At 47.3% G+C, this 18,994-nt stretch overlaps 1 protein-coding gene across 4 annotated transcripts in view; it reads left to right on the forward strand.

Moving 5' to 3' along the window:
• The first annotated feature begins 729 nt into the window (after window positions 1-729).
• Window positions 730-18,994, forward strand: part of PAK4 (p21 (RAC1) activated kinase 4) — a 107,412-nt gene continuing 89,147 nt past the window's right edge. Inside the window, exons 1-3 of one of the 4 annotated variants that reach the window (XM_075016372.1) lie at window positions 2,124-2,247; window positions 2,371-2,574; window positions 3,895-3,966. The gene's annotated coding sequence lies outside the window, so the exon portion shown is untranslated. Of the gene's footprint in view, window positions 852-1,680; window positions 1,701-2,123; window positions 2,248-2,370; window positions 2,575-3,894; window positions 3,967-18,994 lie in introns of those variants that run through there. The other 3 variants (XM_075016371.1, XM_075016373.1, XM_075016377.1) reach the window with 3 other exon arrangements.

The following is an 18,994-nucleotide window of genomic DNA, read 5'->3' on the forward strand; positions in this document are numbered from 1 at the left end:
CTCACCTCATTTCCACAGATCACAGTGCAATGATGGGACCTAGAGATACCAGATCTTCATCTCATGTCAACTTGGGGCACGATTCCACTTTTCGTCAGGACCAAGTGATGTCAAGACCCAAGGTCATGATGTGAAATCGAATCACGATGTCACATTTCCAGGACGATGTCACAGTGGCATCACATGACCTTAGCAAAAGCATAATAGCATGCTGTGGTGCCAAGCTGGTGTGGCTGTATGGCATCACATCATTTTATGATGACATCACAGCACGACATTATGACACTCTGTCGTGCTCTGATGACATCATTTGGGTGCCAGGGCAACACCCCATACTCAAAATGGTGGCAGTTCGGTCACAAGATGACCGCTCCCCCAGTGGCAGTCTGGGGAAGGTCAATAAGATCCCTTCCCCACCACCCCGGGCTCTTTTCCCGGGCTGACCCCACACTCCTCAGAATGTGCTGTCGTCCCCTTTAAGAGAAGGCACGCCCCTTTTCCCCTTGCCATCAATCAACTTCTACTTTAGCCAATAAGAATGCACAACGCCGCGTTCCCCTTCTTCCCTCCTCCCCGAGTGGGCAGCACCCGCAGAGCGGCGTCAACTCTGCCCAATCGAAAACGGCGTAGGGCAGGCGGGGGGGGGGGGACGAGTTTGCCTCCTCCCACTGAAGGGGAGGTCCTAGTTGCCGGGGGAACGCGGACGAGCTGGGGAAGGAGGGGGCTGGGCCCGGATGTTGCCTGACTCCTAATATGGTGGCTGCGGCGGCGGCGTGAGTCGGAGCAGGAGCCGGGGGGCGGGAGAGTGTGCGCGAGCCCCCAGCCCGCCCTAACCCCACCTGGGAGAGCGGGTGAGCGCGCGCGCGGGGGGTCACGAGGAGGGGGATGGGCGGGGAGGGAGTTGGGGGGAGGCACCGTTGGGGGGGAGGACACGTGAGGGGAGTGGGAGGGGCGTGGGGCAGTTGGGGGCGGTGGCATGTGAGGGGAGGGGTGGGGGCAGGGAGGGAGTTGGGGGTGTTGGGAGAGGCACAGTGCGGGGGTGAGGAATTGGGAGGGGAGTGAGGGGACGGGGAGATGTAGGGAGTGGGAGGGCGATGGGAAGGGGAAGAGGGAGGGGTATGGGGCAGTTGGGGGAAGTGGCACGTGGGGGTCGGGGGGTCAGGGTGGGGTGAGGGCATGGAGGGAATTAGGGGGTGATGGGGAGGCTCAGTTGGGGGAGAGGACATGTGAGGGGAGGGGAGGGGGGCTGGGGTGAGTGAGGGGAGGGGGTAGAGGCATGGGAGAGGAGGGGTTGGGGGAATGGGGGCAGCGCTGGGGTGGGAAGAGGGTAGGGGCATGGGAGTGGTGTGGAGCATGAGGGTTTGGGGAGCAGGATTAGGGTATAGGTGATGGGAGGGGGTGGGGCATGGGGGCACAGTTGGGGTGAGGGCATGGGAGGGGGAGGTGTGGAGGGAGGTGATGGGAGGGGGAGCAGAGTTGGGGTGAAAGGGTACGAGGGTAATGGGAAGGAAGTAGGGGCATGGGGGCACAGGTGGGGGAAGGGGCATGGGTGGTTAGGGTGTGGGGATAATGGGAAGGGAGTTGGGGCATGGGGGTACAGTTGGGGGAGATGGTTCAGGAGGGCAGTTGTGTGGGGGCAGGGTAGGGTTGAGGGCATGTGAGATGAATAAGGGCACGATGGGAGCGAGGAGGAGGTTGAGGTATGTGAGGGGAGCAGGTGTGGGAGAGGAAGGGGCACTGAGGGGTTGGGGTGTGTAGGGGGTTGGGGCCTCTAGAGGGGGACCATGGGGTGGGGAGAAGCGGAAGCTGAGAAGTGTGGATTAAGCCCTACAAATCTGCAGACCATGTTCACACTTCAGCTGGATATACAAATTTTTGTATCTGTGTAGGGCTCTGTGTGGGTCTGGGGTGCATGAGTGGCCTGGGGTTGGAGGAGGATTACTGGGTGTGTGAGAGAAGTGGGGAGTTGAGGGTGTGGCGGAGCTGGGGCTGAGGGGCTTGAGGGATGTGAGGAGAGGTGAACAAGGGGTTATGGGGCTACTGAAGAAGTAAATAAGGGCACTGGGTACTAGAGAAGTCTGCTTGTGTGAGAGGCTGTTAGAAGGATGTAGGGGCTGGAAATATCGATCACCTTGCAGGTCAGTAGAGGAGAGACTCCTGGATGCTCTCATGGTGGGTGAAGTAGTAAGGCTCAGGAGAGGGAGAGAGCATGTTTACCTGATTTGGGTAAGAATTACCTTCTTTCAGGTAAGAGACACCTTGGCTTGGTCTTACTCAGGGATCAAAGTCAATCCCAGATACGCAATTCTAGCCATGCCATTAGAGTAGCTAGAATAGACGTAACAAGATTGACTTTGTTCCCTGGTGTAGATCGGGACTCTTGGGGCTCATGCCAATGTCCCTGTCCTGTGAAGTACCAGGGTTGATGGCTGAGCCCAGAGAGATTGATTTTACTGCATCAGTAAAGACGCGGCAAACAATCTCCGGAAGATCAATAGGATAGACATACCCTCTGATCCAGAGAGATAGTGACTGGCCTGAGTGCTGAGTTGCTGTTGCCCTGATCTGCAGATGGTGAGTACAAGGGCTGTAAAGTACCCTGTGTAGCTTTGCGGATTCCACCATGGCCGTGCTTCCTAATGCAGTCCACCCTCACTTGAATGAGAAGGAGAGGGTGGAAATCAATATCTGGTGGATTTTGCTATTGAGGGGGTGTTGTTTTGTTTTTGGTAGATGGGAATTTTGGGTAAACGAGGTCCCAGCAAAATGAGTTTGGGAGAGCAAACAGTGCTCCTTATCCTGAAAGAAGATGCTGGTATTTTTTTCCAGGTGGGGAAGATCCAGAGAAGAAATTGGTAGAACAGGACTGTTACTGAGCTACAGAAACATTCTAATATAAAACCTTCCAAGCCCCCAGATGGTTTGCTGGAGTGTTTTTATATGAGTTGGCCCTTTTCCTCTGTTTGGTAACTGTGCTGTGTATGACAGTCTCTGGGAACAGCTGTCTCTGTTAGGAGATTCTAAGCTTCAATTAGCCTGAGTGGAGATGCCACTAATTGCTAGCAAGTGAAATGTAAGTGTAAATTAAAAGTGAAGTAAGGCTCAGCTTGCAAAAACTGAAGGTATTTTTATTTAGGAAATAAATATGTAGCCATTAGTACCATAAGGTAACAAAGGGACAGAAACTTCACTTTCCTGTCCCGTATGGGCACATGGATCAGCACAGTTGGTTTTTATGGCTCATTTGTCAAAGAGAACAGTGTCCTGGTTTGTAACTCAATCCACACTGATAATTAACGTGTTCAATATCTCTGGCCTGCAGGAGCTGCCACATGCTGAGGATGCTTTGGGGTGGCAATTATAGCCACAAGATAGAGGGATTGAGAAGGGATCCAGCTGTTTATGCTAGCTCTGCATAGTTCTTGCAATTAGAAAAAGCAGATTGTGAGAGTGCTTTTGAAATGTTAATTAGTTGCTTTACGAATAGCTGCCATTTCTTCCATGTAGTTTATATTTTTATTACTAATCCTAAACCCGTTCATTGCAATTCTTGTGTTGAGAGAGCTCTGAAAAAACAGACTAATCTTCCTTGCACTTCTGGAAGGGAGGGGCATATGTAAGGTGGTGGTTGAGTTGAATCATTGAGAGCTTAAGGCCAATATTTTCCAAAGTGACATCTGGTTTTGCATGCCCAATGCGAGTAGTTTTGGGCTGGGCTTCCAGAGGTGCTGGCTTCTGTGGGAGCTGTGAATATTCCGTACTTCAATCTCAGTGTCTGAAAATGGGTGCTCAAAATGGAGTGGGTCACCAGCATTGTACAGCAGAACACTAAATTGCCTTATCTCCTGATTCTGTCATCTAACTACTGCCTAATGTTCTCTTAAATAAATCCAGTGCCAGGGAAAGGCACTGAGTTGACAGCTGATTCAGAGCTCCCCGTCTTCATTCCAAGACAGCACAGGCAGGGTAAGTTTTCTTTTCTGCTCACATGCCTCATCTCTGATCTGATGGCTAACGCCCTGGAAATCTGTGCATATCTGTGTCCATGATTGCAAATTTGGGTGTATTGCTTACAGTATTTGTGGATCAGATGCAGATCCTAATTCTTGTATCCAGGCAGGGCTGTAATAGTGAGATGGGGTCCTGGAGAGAGGGGGTATATAAAAGATGGAGCATGGGTAGGATACAACTTAGTTATCATGCATACAGATTCAAACTTTTGTATTCACACAACGGCTCTGCTGACACCACTTTTCCACCTTGGTGGGGAATGCTGCTTGGCGGAGGGGACAGCAGCCTCTGCTGAGATTGCCAGCCATGCAGGCACCTAGTGCCAACTATAATGGCAACCCTTATGAGATGCGACCCACCTTTTTCATTTTAACTTATTTTTCCACGGCCACTAGACAACCGAAGATGGCCGTGGTGGGATCAAGCTGGTGACTTAGAGCAGAGAAAATGCTCTCTGTTCCATTCATCAGTCTCTGAGATCCGGATGTTCAAAGGAGATGTCCACTGGAAGTTAGGAGCCTATGAGTGTCTGGGCTTAAGTTACTTCCTGCAAGGAAGGGCCATAGCAAAACTTGAAAAACTTCAGGATTACTTTTTACATAGCGAAAAAAGAAGGGTGGGGGCAAAAATCAGCAGGATGCTCTCTGAGATTGCAAGCTGATATAGGCAGCATGTTTCCCAATGGCCTACTAAACAGCTGGGAATTGTGTTTGTTGAAAATAACTACAGCTTGAACCTCTCTTTGTCTGGCACCCTTGGGACCTGACCAGTGCTGAATAAGAGAATTTGCTGGACTGTGGAAGGTTAATATTGTCTAGGAACATTACCAGCACGTCCATCACTTATTGGGCTCTTGGAAGACATTTAGGGGTTCATTACAGCTAAATCAAGCACAGGACACTGAAAGCCTGGACTGGTGGCTGTAAAGAAACTTTATGGGACTGTGGGATACTTGGCCACACCCATGATAACTGGCTAACTAGAATCATGCCAGGTTATGGATATTGTTGGGCAAGAGAGTGGCAAATTAGAGAGGTTCAACCTATAGCTGTAAAGAGTGGCTAATGGAAGAGATGAATGAGCTTACTAGCATTCAAAAACAATTTTTATACAAAAGCCCTCAAAGTCTCAGAAACTGCCAAGGAAATAGTCATTTGCTGCCAGTAAAAACATTAATTAATCCTGGCACCCTTTTAAGGAAAGTGCTTTCCTTTCTGATAAAAGAATAAACCTCTTTGCTGAATGTATTTATTGTCCTTTGCATCTTGCAAATCTGGATAGGGAAAGTTGTCTAGAAACTATGACTAAATTGAATGGACAAATAGAAACCTGTGAAGTATTGGGGGGAGAGGGGAACCCATAAGATTTAGTATCGGAGAGGTAGCCGTGTTAGTCTGTATCTTCGAGAACAACAAGAAGTCCTGTGGCACCTTATAGGCGAACAGATATTTTGGAGCATGAGCTTTGGTGGGCAAAGAAGATTTAGATTTCTTGACAGGTGACTGAGGCTGGGTTAATGTCCATGCTTGAAGTAACGTGGAACACAGGAGAGTTGTTACCACCTCACTGACCTTGTCTTTCATTCAGAGAGCCGTCTTAGTTAGCAAGACTGTCACTCCCACACATAAAAATAAAAAAAAGCTGCATCTGGAAAATATCTAATAAAATTCAAATGCCCAATCATGTTTGTTCTTTGTACCCAAGGACCAAACAAAACTCGGGCTCCATTATGTTAGTCACTGTAGTAGGCAGTTCTTGTCCCCAGAGAGCTTGCAACTGAAATAGACAAGACAGACACAGGGTGAGGGAAGGGGCATAACACAAGCAATGTGAACAATGTTATGGGAGTAGAAAATGCTGTTTTCTTATGGCTTGCCATCCACAGGGGCAGTAAGGAGCCGTGAGTGATGCTATTTTAATGAGAGGAAAGTATAGGATGGAATCAAACTAAAATAAAAAAGGTTCTGTGTCTGGGTTGGGGGGGGGAAATGTATCCATTAATAACAACGGTGGCTTTGAAGCCATAACGAAGACAGAAGGATTTGGGGTGCATGGGCTCTAGTCTTGGGTCTTTCATGGTGTGGGGTCTAGTGGTTGGAGCAACCGAGTTGCGTTTTTGGTTATGCTAATGAGTGTCTCTAGCTCCTAGCATGCATTAGAAAAAACATTCACTCTATCCCCTTTCTGTAAAATTGGGATAGTTATAACAGTCAGTACCCCATATGGTGGTGCTGTAAGTTATCTTTGATGTAGTTTGTACATTCTTATCTGACGTAAGCTAAGGAAGGGTAGACTTATTTTTATTTTAAAACACATCTGGCTGAGGAGGGTTGGAGGGTGAACCTCCTATGGATTGCTTTTGTGTTTGTAACTGATCAGTTGATCCTTTTAAAAAAGGTTGAGTGGCAGAACTGGATGAAGGGGAGGTGACATCTTGTCTCTGTTGCACGTCTGCTACCAGCTATCTGTAGCTCTGCAGGAGTTTGACAGTACCTAAGTACAGTTAAGGCAATCTAGGTGAAGCCTTGTAGCCTGTGTTATACAGGTCAGTTTAAATGATCCTGTCTGGCTTTGTACTTTATGGATCAAGTAGAGGGTTGTATACCTAGTCATGTGGCTCCTTGCGTTTGTTTGGCTTCTCTTCTTGATATTGATTTCATGCTTGTGTTGACTTTGCCCTCATGTCACCTCCCTGCTCTCCAAAGTAAAGCTGGTTTCATTCATTGAAATCAAGGTTTATAATGGGACCTGAAACTCAAATATATGATCAGAAACCTTTACCTGACCTTATGCTGCTGCTCGCTTATGTTTGGCATGAACCCAACCACTGGAGGCATGTCCCAGGGAAGATGACGGTGAGATTATGATCAGCGTCCATTTACATTTGCACTCAGTGGAAGTAAAGTGTAATCCCTGTTTTGCTTCCTCCCGACTCCCCAGTGTTTATTCCAGCACCCAGATGTTTTTCAGATATCAGCTACCTTTGTGTTTTATTTGCATGTGTTTGGAGGATGATTGTTTTTGCTAACACTTATCAACACCACCAGAAGGAAACTCTTGCAAATAAATAAAAAAACATGAGGCCTCATTTCATGCCTTTACTACTGCTTTGTGGAACTGCTGATTTACAGGACTGGTTGATCCCATGATTTTTCTCTTGGTTATTAAGAGGTATATCTCCAGTCACAAAATGGTGCAATATATTTCTTTAATGTTTGCTTGTCAAAAAGTCCTCTGGCTGACTTCTTGTTTATCAAGATCTTTAGCCACCTGTGTCGTATCTCTTCTGTCCACCCTTCCTTGCCAGGATACATGTGTACTTAAAGTGTAAAGTATGAGCCCCCAGTGGTCCCCTCCAGTTATCTTCCTGTGTGATCTCTTGCAAACCACACAGATGAGTTTCATTCCTGGATTCCTGTGTCTAATGCAACAACTTGCAATCAAACTAGAATCTTTCTTGAGCTGCCTTTCTAGATAGTGGGGTACAGACTCTTCGGTGATGGAGAGTTTACAGTACCCTTTGGTAATCTGCTCCAGTGGTTGGTCACCACTAATGTTAATTTAAAAAAAATCCAGTTTGAACTCTGCTGACTCCAGTTTCTAGTTGTTGGCTCTTCTTGTGCCTTTGTCTGCTGGATTAAAAAGCCTCATACCTGGTATCTTTTCTCCATGTCGGTGTTTGTAGACCAGATAAAAATGCCATCCTAACCCTCTCCCTCTGACTTTCCCTTGTCTTCCGTTTTTTTTTTCCTGCCCCCCCCCCCCCAGTGGTAACAAATATAAGCTCCTAAGAGAGGGCAACTGCCACTTTCCCAGTCAAGTCACGAGTGGATGAGGGATCCCTCTAAGCGCTCAACATGCTGATTATCACATTTATTTTGATTTTTAATAGTTTATAAAGACTCCTAGGCACCCCGATGTTTATTTAGTGTAATAATCAGACAGGAACTAGGCCAGCCAGCCACCTGCAGGTAAAGCTTTCTACCATCTCTTTTTGTTCCCAGTATTGCACTTTCTGCTTTCACCAAAAGCCCTCTCTGGTTGAATTTGAAGCTGAGGTCGTCTGCATCCTGACAATGCTGAACAAAAGGGCCACCTGGTAGCACCCACACATGGGCTATGTCTATACTAGGCACAGAAGTTGACTGCTGATTACACAGTTTTAGCTACACCACAATTGCGTAACCAAAATGGATTTTAGCTGCAGTCAACTTCCATGTCTGTCCACATGGGGGAGGGTTGACTGGAGTGTTTCTTGCATTAATCTTCCTGCTTCATCACCTCTTGCGAGGCATACAGGGGTCGACGTCGACCCCTGGAACCATCATTTCGCTTATGAGCAAAATGAAACATTGGAAGATCAACCCCTCAGTAGGCTGATTTTTCCACTGTAGTGTGACTCTAGTGTCCGATTCTGCTTCTGTCCTGTTGGGAGGGTTCAGGACTTGTACTGCTGACATAAAAATGGATTCTGAAGCCCCATCCCACTTCAGTACTAAAATTAGAGTGCTTTATAGTCAAGTAGACCTTGTCCTCTGCCCTGAACAGCTGAGGTACAAGCCATGCGAGAGCAAGGTGAAAGATGGGAATCCTGCACAAGGAGACTTAAAAGGGGAAAGATGGTGCATGTAAGATCTGTGGTCATTAAACTGGATGATCACAATGGCTTCTTCTGGGAATGTGTGAATCTGATGAAGGTTGATCCTTTGGTACACAGAGAGCAGATGTGCAATAATTTATCTCCTGTATTGGCCTTCTAATGAAAGTAGATTATAAGGCCTGAAGCAGGAGGTTTGATAGCCCTTACATTTGTTAACATTAACTGTGGGAACTCTGAGAACTATTAACAGGCAGTTCTGTGGCACCTCAGAGACTAGCAAATTTATTAGGTCATGAGCTTTCATGGGTAAAAACCCAAATGCCCCTGTCTCTTTCAGTCTTGGTGAGTTCCTGACCTCAGTGACTTCTGGTGGCAATGAGTTCCATGTTCTAATTTGATTTTGAATGTGGCCCTTTTAAATATTGTGGTTTTTTTCACCCCTCTCATAACATGAGAATGGGAACCAGAAGCTCCCAATAACTCTTTGCAAAGGGAGTAATAAAGGCGCAAGGGATGGAAAGTGTGGGAACAACTCTAAAGCGAGGACATGGAGGGAAGGGGATGATAGATAACAATTAAGATGTGGTTAGGGTTATTAATAATGGAGTAGCTGAGGAATGAGTGGATTTTGCTTCTCTCTGTACCACTCTCAGAGCAGCAGGACTTAGCAGCTGCATCTACACTAGCAAGTCCTTTTGGAAAGTCAGGCCCTCTTTTAAAAGAACAAGCGGAGCCTCTACACAGAAGTTGTGCTCTTCTGAAAGAATGTGGCAGTTCTTCTGGTGTCCCTCTTTCTCTCCCAAATGAGGAAGAGTGCCTTTTTCTGAAAGAAGCACGTGTAGATGCTCCGGGGGCCCCTGGTTCGAAAGAGTAGTCCTCATGGTGCTGGATTTTTTGATCCGGGGCCCATTCTTTCGAAAATGGGGACTGTATGGATGCTGTCTTTCGAAAGAGGAGATTGCTCTCCTCATTCAACTTCTCCCATTAACTGACCTCTTGCTGGCTGCATCTACGCAACAGTGATCTTTCAAAAGACGATCTTCCAAAAGATCTCTTCCAAGACCTTCTTTCGAAATAACATGTCCACACGCAAAACAGTGGATGAAAAGAGCAATCGTGGTGGATGGAAGGGTGAGTTTGGCAGGCAAGACTGATGGTGGAAATTCCAGCCTGCATAGAGAATGGTGGTTCGGGGGATGATCAGAAGAAAAGATCTTGTGTTTTAGAAAGACTGCGGTAAAGAAGGTTGCAGATGCAGACTTGGCTTATGTATGCCTAATACGCTTCATTGCGAATTCAAAGGAAAGGATTGTTTCCCCCTCATCTTCAGATTGATAATTTAGGAGTAGGTGGGTGGCAGAGCGGGGTGGAGTTGGACATGGGAATGTTTTACATTGCAACTGGGAACTTTTCTGCAGAGCCTTCTGTTGCTATTTGTGAGCTCTTGAAGAGCAATCTCTTCTCCCAATCCACACCTCTGTGTTTGGGGGGAGAAGTGTCAGTTATGTGCACCTCATGGATTTTTGACTGGATCTAGCTCTCTCATCCAGGAACATCCACCGTCCCGCTGGATAAGGGATGTTGCCAGACGAGCGTGTGCTGGTTTTTGAAGGTGCAACCAGTATTACTCCAATATTTTACCTGTTCATTAGAAGTTACAATTTTTTATGTGGCTGCTCCTGCGCTGAGGACTTCCTGGCTGTGCTGCATGGTTTTTAGATGTCTCAGGGGGATAGCCGTGTTAGTCTGTAGCTGTATAAACAAAGAGGTCCTATAGCACCTTACAGAAGAATGGATTTATTAGGACCTAAGTTTTTGTGGGCAAAATCCATAGTGTTAGATTATTTCTTCTAGGTTTATTGCATTGAAAATCTCTGGTCCGCTCATCTAGAAAGGAGGGAGTGAAGTTTGATCCCTGTTGTATCAAGACACAGGACTGTAAGGGCCCTTCTGGATCATGTCCTATGCCCGTCATAAACTTGTTGAGGATGTTATCTCTGTACTGTGGTGAGGTCTGTACATGGCATTTGGGTGTATGGCTTTGGCCCTGATCTTGAAAGCGGGTAGCTTTACTGGAGTTAGTGCGAGTCATGTGTGCTTGTGTTAGTTTGGCAGTGCAGCTGCTCTCCTTCACACTAAATGCTCTCGTAGCACACTCTGGTCCTGAGCAGCTGTGCTCCTACTGCATTACTAGCTCTTGTTTCAGCTGTGCTGGTGCTTGGACCTGTGCCGCCTCATGGACGTTAGCTATAAAACAGGACCTAATTCAAGCCAGAGAAGTGAATGAGTGTTGGCAGAGGGGCAACAGTCCATTTACACATTGGGCTAACGTTGCAGTGAAGACAAGTCCTGAGTGCCTGTGAAAAGCTAAACAAGTGACTCGGCTAGGACTGGACTCTGGGATTCCAGGGTATTGCAATTCTGATGCAAGTTGCATAATTAATGCTCGTTAGGGAGTCTTGCCAACCCTCACCTGATTCTGTAAAACCAGAGATACCTCTGAGCTCTGGGAGGTTGCGCTGCTGAAATTGAATCTCCCAGGAACTGCTTCTCTTGTAAACGAAGTCTTATTATTGCTTGTTTGCTTTGTGGGTATACTAGAAGCTTCCTCTCAGCTGTGCAAGGAACAGTGTATTCAAACAGCCTTTGCTATTGAAGCCTGTTGGAAGTGGAGGTGTATGGCTTGGTTACATCCTGGCAGGGTTGTCCCAAAGGGATCGCGGGTCCTGGGGCACCCCCTAATGCCCCAGGCATGGGGCCCAGGTCTGCTCAGAGGGATGCAACCTGGAGGATTCCGGGGGGGGTGGGTGGTCTGGTGTGGGGTGGCAGCAGGGGTTGGGTCCTCAGCACTCACCATGATGGTGGAAAGCGGAGGAGCTGGGTACCAGCCCGCTGTTTTCCACTCCTCCAAGCCCATGTTGTTCTGCTTCCTGCTGCTGTGGTGAATGTGTGGGGCTGTGTGTGTGTGTTGGTTGGGGGGGCAGCTTCTGCTGTTGGCCCCAGGCAGGGTTCCCAATGATCTCTTCTATCCATGTGGGGATTTTTCCATCTCAAGTGCAGAATAAATTTTTGTGTGCCCCAAAGCATGTGCAAATGTGCACCACCAATAGAAACAAACGAATCTAGCTGTGGGTGCTTTGCTAATCAGCTGCATGGCATTTGACTCTCTCCTGAGCAGCTGCACAAGCACATAGCTCATTGGGAGCGTTGGCCCTAGGTAACTCCTCTGGCTGTGCTGGGCCCCACAGGCTAAGATCAATATTGAGGACTTCCTGTCCATAGGCTGGTTGGGACAGCCTCTGTGGGGGGCAGGGACCAAAGCATGGGTCCTGGGGCAGCTACCCGAACCATTCTATGGATGGGACAGCTCCGAATCAAGGTCACAAATCTATCATAAGCCAGGTGCGTGGGTTGTAATGAAAATGGTGAGTCCCTTTGCTGAATGGGCATCTTTTCAAAAGGCCTTTATGGTGCAACGAAACGTCCCAAGAGCACATTGGTGCTTCTGTGAAGTCTTATTATGGCTGCATCTTGTTTTTATTTAATAAAAATAGATTTCTCCTGAGCCTAGAAGAGCACTGAAGGGATAGCTGCCAAAAGTATTCTGACTTGAGCTGCGGCAGGCTCATAGTGTTTCAAAAACAGCTTTTTACAGCACAGGTGCAGGCTGCATTGCAAAACCACGTTCTCAGCCAGTGCAATATGTCTCAAGGGCCTTGATATTTCTACGATTTCGACAATTATTAAAATGGAAGCGGTGCTGTTAGCTCCATGCTCTTTCCCTAGGCTTAATGGAACTCAAGCATTGAGAAGAGTCAGGTGCTTTGGAAACTGAAACAGCAGTGTATTGGCCTTAATGATTCCAGAGAGCTAATTTCCTAAGTGGGCCTAATGACACAGGATGTTCAGTTGGTCCAGGTCAGGGTGCCACACCAATGCTTTATGGCAGGGGTGGCCAGCCTGGGGTTCTTGAGCTGTATACAGCTCTTTGAGCAATGAAATTTGGCTCTTGCTTGGAGTCGTGCCCTGGGAGTGCTAACTGCTGCTTTGGGCATGTGCCCTAGTGCTTGGAGGGAGAAGTGTGTGGTGGCTGCAGTGAGTTTCAGGCATTGGGTTAGAGCGGGGGGAAGGGGGTGTTGGGGGGGGGGGAGGGGTGCCTGGCTGGAGGCTGGGGAGATGGCATTAGAGCAGGGAGCTATAGTGCCTGGCTCTGGAGCAGCCAGAGGCACTGAGCCATGTGTTACATATTTTTATCTATCTATATTTTTTATATAGGTAAACGTGGCTCTTTGCACTCTATCCACTGCTATTTTGACTTAGGGTGTCCAGACGAGCACCCCACTTTTGAGAGGAAGGTGCTAATGAGACACTTTGGGATATGCTAATGAGGCACTGCAATGAATATGCAGTGCCTCATTAACATAACGCCAGCTGTGGCACTTCAGAAGTGCTGCTTTCAATCACGCGCAGCTTGTCTACACAGGGTCCTTTTTGAAAAGACCCCGCACACTTTGAAATCCCCTTATTCCTATTTGGTTATAGGTTAGCATATCCCAAAGTGTCTCATTAGCGTCCCCCTTTCAAAAGGGGGGGTGCTAGTGTAGACCCAGCTTTAGTCTGACTGGTTGGCCACCCCTACTTTATGGATTTGGGATGAATCTCTTCTGTGAATTTTTAACTCCCCTGCCCCCCCAAAAGGAAATCTGTCTGCTGTTTAGCAACGCCTACATTCTTTCTGCCAGTTTGAATGGACTCCTTCCAAACTTCTGCAACACTAAATAATTCAGCATTTGAGTGAGTTTTGAGGTCAGTTTTCGGGCAGGCGGACACAGGTTGCTTGTTATGTCAGTTGTCTCTTGAACACAGTAGTGCAGGTTTGACTCTGAATCATGCTGCAGTGGCATCACCCTGTTGACTTTGCTGGTGCAGCTTGCTTGGTGGTAATGGATTTTGAGGGTGGGTTGTGTGGTTTTTTTTGGGTTTTTTTTTTTTTTTGTAGGAATCCTCAGGCTCTCATGTCGCTTTTATATGCTGGAAACTTGCATTCTGACTTGTCCCTTGAATGGAAGAGGACAAGGAGTAGCATCTAATCCATTGCTCTGCTGAAAAGGTTATTTCGGGGCACAGTGGTGCAAGGAGAAAATTGAGGTCTCCTTGCTAAAGCAGGAAATTGGGTAGAAACATGAGTTCAGTGGTAGGCGTGTCCACTGTTTTAGTCTTCCTCACCATGGGACTTTTAACTTACACCTCAAGTTGCTTTACTTTTCTATGCTCTTGTTTTCCCCCTTTGTAAATCTGTGTAATTCCTGCCCCATGGGGGACTTGGTGTCTTTAATTAATGCATTCAATGCACATAGGAAACTTCCAATTGAAGTGCTCTGGAAGGGCAGTGCAGTAATTACAATCTGTTTAATTTACAAAAAAGCAAATCTAGAAGGACTGTTATGCCAATGAAATCCAGTCCTACAGCTGCTGCTGTGGTCTTTACTCATCCTGTGAAGGTCCTCCATCCAGACTCTTTGGAAGATTGATGTAACCGGGATGTGAGCTGCAGAGTCAGTAGGAATATTGCTAGGAATTAAGGTCTGCATTCTTATATGCTGAATATGTTGTCTCTTTGTTTTGATCTGAGCCAGATTGCTTAAAACACACCATTGGTGTAGCTGAAGCATCTTAATGAAGATGATCTACACAGTAACAGAGGGAGCCGTGGTAGTCTATATACTATCAAAACAAAAAGCAGTCAGCACTTTAAAGACTAGCAAAATAATTTATTAGGTGAGCTTTCCTGGGACAGACCCACTTCTTCAGAGCGTAGCCATACCAGAACAGACTCAATATTTAAGGCACAGAACTCTGTGCCTTAAATATTGAATCTGTTCTGGTACGGCTACGGTCTGAAGAAGTGGGTCTGTCCCAGGAAAGCTCACCTAATAAATTATTTTGCTAGTCTTTAAAGTGCTGCTACTTGACTGCTTTTTGTTTTGATCTGCACAGGTGTGAGTGCTCTCCTGTTGGCTTAGTTAACACCTCTTGGAGCCTGGGGGGAGAAACCAGCAGTCATGTAGCACTTTAAAGACTAACAAAATGATATATTAGGTGATGAGCTTTCATGGGACAGACCCATCTCTTCAGATCTATAGAATTTCCAGTTCAGACTCGGTTATATAGCACAGAGGTCCAAAAAAAAAACTGCAATAAAAACTGACAAATCAAATACGTAGAACTGAAGGAGTGGGGTGAGGTGTAGGGGATGTTAAGTGTCTTGCCTAAGATAGCAACGAAGGGTCCTGTGGCACCTTATAGACTAACAGAAAAGTTTTGAGCATGAGCTTTCGTGAGCACAGACTCACTTCATCAGATGCTGGTGATCATCATCATCAGATGAAGTGAGTCTGTGCTCACAAAAGCTCATGCTCAAAACTTTTCTGTTAGTCTATAAGGTGCCACAGGACCCTTTGTTGCTGTTACAGATCCAGACTAACATGGCTACCCCTCTGATACTTGCCTGAGATAATTACGGAACATCAAAAGAAGAGAAGTAGTCCTTGTAATGCATGAGATAATTGCAGTCCTTGTTCATACCAAGTGTTAATGTGTCAAATTTGAACATGAACCCAGTTCACAAATCTCCATATGTAATCTGATTTTAAAATCTCTGTTGTAGGATGCATAGTCTCAGTTCTTTAACAGAATGGCCCACCTCTTGGGAAGATGGATTAACTTTCAGTAGGAGACACTTTCCCACTGATATGGTGGTGTCTATATGGAAGAGGAGGGGAAGGGTGTGTTTGGGTTGGTGGTTTGTGTCTCAGGGATATGGATTTTCCATGACTAGGAATGATGTAGTTATATGATACGGGTCTGGAGACCTATGTTAGATCCTGGGCATTCTCCATCTTCCACCTCTGTGCACACATACACATGCTGTGGATGGCACTTTGCTAACAAATACAGCAAGGTTCCTGCCTCGGATTCTTACAACATGCAGTGGTGCGTGCAGTGAATTTCCAGTGAAGTCAGCAGCTTTGTTGGTTGGTGGCTTGACCTGAATCAAGAACCCAGCAACAGCAAAGGCTTGTGAACAAGATGTCCCTATATCCATAGTCGGACAGAGTCTAATTATCCTTTAGTCTTCCCTTTATGCTGAGCGCTTGGGTGGCCACTCAGGACGCATTCAGATACCACCCAGCTGATGAGCAGAGCACCCACAGCTGGCGGCATGTGTGTCTGGTGGTGGTGCACATAACAATTTATTCTTCATACTTTTGGTAATTAGTAGGGAGCAGCTTTCATGGAAACATAGGTGGTGAATTATATGGCCCATGGCAGTCTGGCACTGGGAATAGTGCTGGTCTGCCCAGACCACCTGCTGCTTCCAGGTGATTTTTAAACTGCTGAGGGGGAGTGGGGGTGGCCAGTGCCAACAGTGCAGCAGGACTAGGATGGTTTCCTGGTGCTTCCCATGGTGGCCCGCGGGTACATCCCTCTGGGGGTGTGGTGGCGTGTGTCTGCATGTGCTGCTCCAGCTGCTGGGAGCAGTGCACACAGAGACCCTTCTCTTACCCCCCCACCACCACAGCCACTGCCAGAGGGGGTGCCTCAGGTAAGCATGGCACCCCACCCCCACCTACCGCATCCCTTTGTACACCCCACTCTCTCCAGAGCCTACACTGTCCCCCATCCAGTCCCCAAACTCCAGCCCAGAGCTTGCACCCCAAACCCCGACTCCATCCCAGAGTGTAGGCCCCCTTCTTGCACCCAAACTCCTCCACCTCTGAGTCCCACCCACTACCTTTCCTGCACCCAAACTCCCTCCCAGAACCCGCTTCCTTCCTCCATCCAAGCTCCCTCCCAGAGCATTGGGCAAGTGGTGGGAAGGGTGTGGGCTCTGGGCATTCTGGGCACCATCAGAATTTTTGCAAACCTGCCACCCCTGCTGAGAGGTGCTTTATGGCAGGATTTCAGTGATCATGGGGTCCCTGGGGAGGCATTCCAAATGGAAGAGGTGTCATAGAAAAAGCAAAGTGGACTGATAGAGGGCTGCTAAGGGACGAACGTGATGGGAGACCCGGACTGTAGTGAAGAGGGTCAAGATTGAAATAGGAAGTTGGGGAGTTGGACAGGTCTCCCAGAGGAGTACTGGGAGGCTGACTTTGTGGAAGCCTAAAACAGGGCTTTGAATGGGGGTGGGGTCTGACAAGCACTTGGATAAGAAAGTGCTTCGAAAAGAGGATAAAATATTCCCCCTACTTTGCAGAAAGGAAGAGTGAGCCACCAAAGGGCAGTAATTCCCTCAAAGACATTTAGTCAGGTTACGTCCAGAATTCTGCACAATGGCCTGAGATCCAGGCTTCTTGGGGCTACCATAATATACCTAATAGCCAAGGCAGCAGTAGAACCCGGTAGTTCAGTTCCTATCTGCAGGGCCATACAACTGTCCAAAGGTATAAGGAAGACAATTTGTATGCACCATTTTTTTTTTAATAAGACACTAGTCAGGCCTGGTCTGTGCTATGTGGCACTGTTGATTTACTTCAGCAACCCTATCTGCATAGCTGAAGTTGACATACTTTCTGCGGTGTCTTCCACATTGTAAATTTGCCAGCTCCTTGCCTTGTTCAGTGGGAGAGTGCTGGGAGATTGATTTATCATGTCTAAGCAGACATGATAAATTGATGGTTGGCAGCTCGATCACTGCAGCTTCTATCCCTATTGTAGTGTAGATGTACTCTCAGAGCCCAACTGACCTGGGAAGACTGTGTGGAGGTGGACAAAGAAATGCTTGAATAATGATTGTTTTCTAATGTAAATTAGCAGCGGTGTAATAAGAGACATAGTGCTTTAGAATTGTATCCATCCTGCTCACGCCCTGCCTTCCTTAAGCGCACAATTAGCTGGTGTGAATAAGCTATAATTTTAGTAAGTGCTGTAAAGGGCTAATTAAAGGTTTCACTTGGCTAATCAGCTTGCAGTTTAATTAGCACCAAATGGTAATGACTTGCTGAAACATAAATTGACTTCTCCTCTGCTACTAGCTTGTCTTTAAGCGCCTGAGCTGCTTTTGGAGGAGCGTGGGCTGTATGAAGAGACCTGGCCCTGTGCAGGGCTGCTACTCCTTCAAGGCTCCGTTACATGGGGGTGGGAGACTCCCCTTCCCTTCCCTCTGGAAGAACGGCTAATTGTGCATCCACATGTTTCTGATCTGGGAGAGTGAGTTTTAAATAAGTCTGGCTCCTCCTGACAAAGTCTGATATGCAGGGGAGGATGAAAGTTGCAGGAGAAGGGATGTTTGTAGCCTTTTGGACTGTGGAGTTTGCATGGTGATTTCTGGCTGTGCTGTTTGTGAACTCTCCCCAGGAGACCTGAATCAGTGTTTTTGTGAAATGGGTTTGGGTCTCCACCCTGTTCCTGATGGATGGGTGTGTGCATGTTGTATAAACAAGCATTGACTCTAATGGCCTCTCTCTCAGCAGGGGAGTGGGGGTGGGCCTAGATCAAAAGGATGGTGGGAGAGGTGGAATGCCCTTCCCACCCGCCAAACTTGTGAACAGTGTGGGTTGGGAAACCTCTGCATTGTTATACTTGCTCCCCCCCACTGCACCCACTCAAAACACTGCTGCTTCTGGACTTGTCATGCTGACTGGTTTCCTCCGCCCCCCACAAGTTCATCCATTGGCTTATCCTGCATCAAACATGCACTCTTTGCGCTTTTAAATTCCTCAGGGATCCAGAGCACCCTTCCTATCTGACCCTGTTCTCCCATCACAAGGTTCATGCCTACAAGGGGGGATTGTCATTTTCCATCACTTGATTCTTTGTTTCTCTAGCAAATGTGTGTGTGTGGTTTTTTTTTTTTTTTTTTTTCCCCCTCCCTCCAGGTCGCCCCTTGTGCAGGGGAAAAGCTCGTAATCAAAATCCCTAAAGCCACACTCCTGTCCCTCCTTAAAATTTACCTCTGCGGAAATGTATCCAGAGAAGTGCAGCCTGATAAAGGCAAGCGGCAAGTTGTGATTTAAACACTGATTTGGCTAAGAATTGTGCATCTCGTAGTTTTACCTTCTCTCTTTATTGCAGCCTCCTTGTGAGGCTGGGCTGAGCAAGCAGTCCCATTGGCATATCTGCACGGGTGGGGAGTTTGGAGGAACAAGAGGTAGTGTGGACAGACCCAGAAGAGGTTGTAGAAGGTGTTGCTGAGGACTTCATTTACAGATCCATAGTCCAGTGGGTTAGGATTTAGAAGACCTGGGTTCAGTTCCCTGCTCTGATGCAGATTCCCTGTGTGACTATGGACAAGTCACATAATTACTCCATGCCTCAGTTTCCCCATGTGCACAGTGGGAACACTAATACTTTCTTCAGTGGGGTGTTGGAGATGAATGT

Source organism: Carettochelys insculpta, chromosome 22 (genome assembly GCF_033958435.1).
Source record: "Carettochelys insculpta isolate YL-2023 chromosome 22, ASM3395843v1, whole genome shotgun sequence".
Lineage (NCBI taxonomy): Eukaryota > Metazoa > Chordata > Testudines > Carettochelyidae > Carettochelys > Carettochelys insculpta.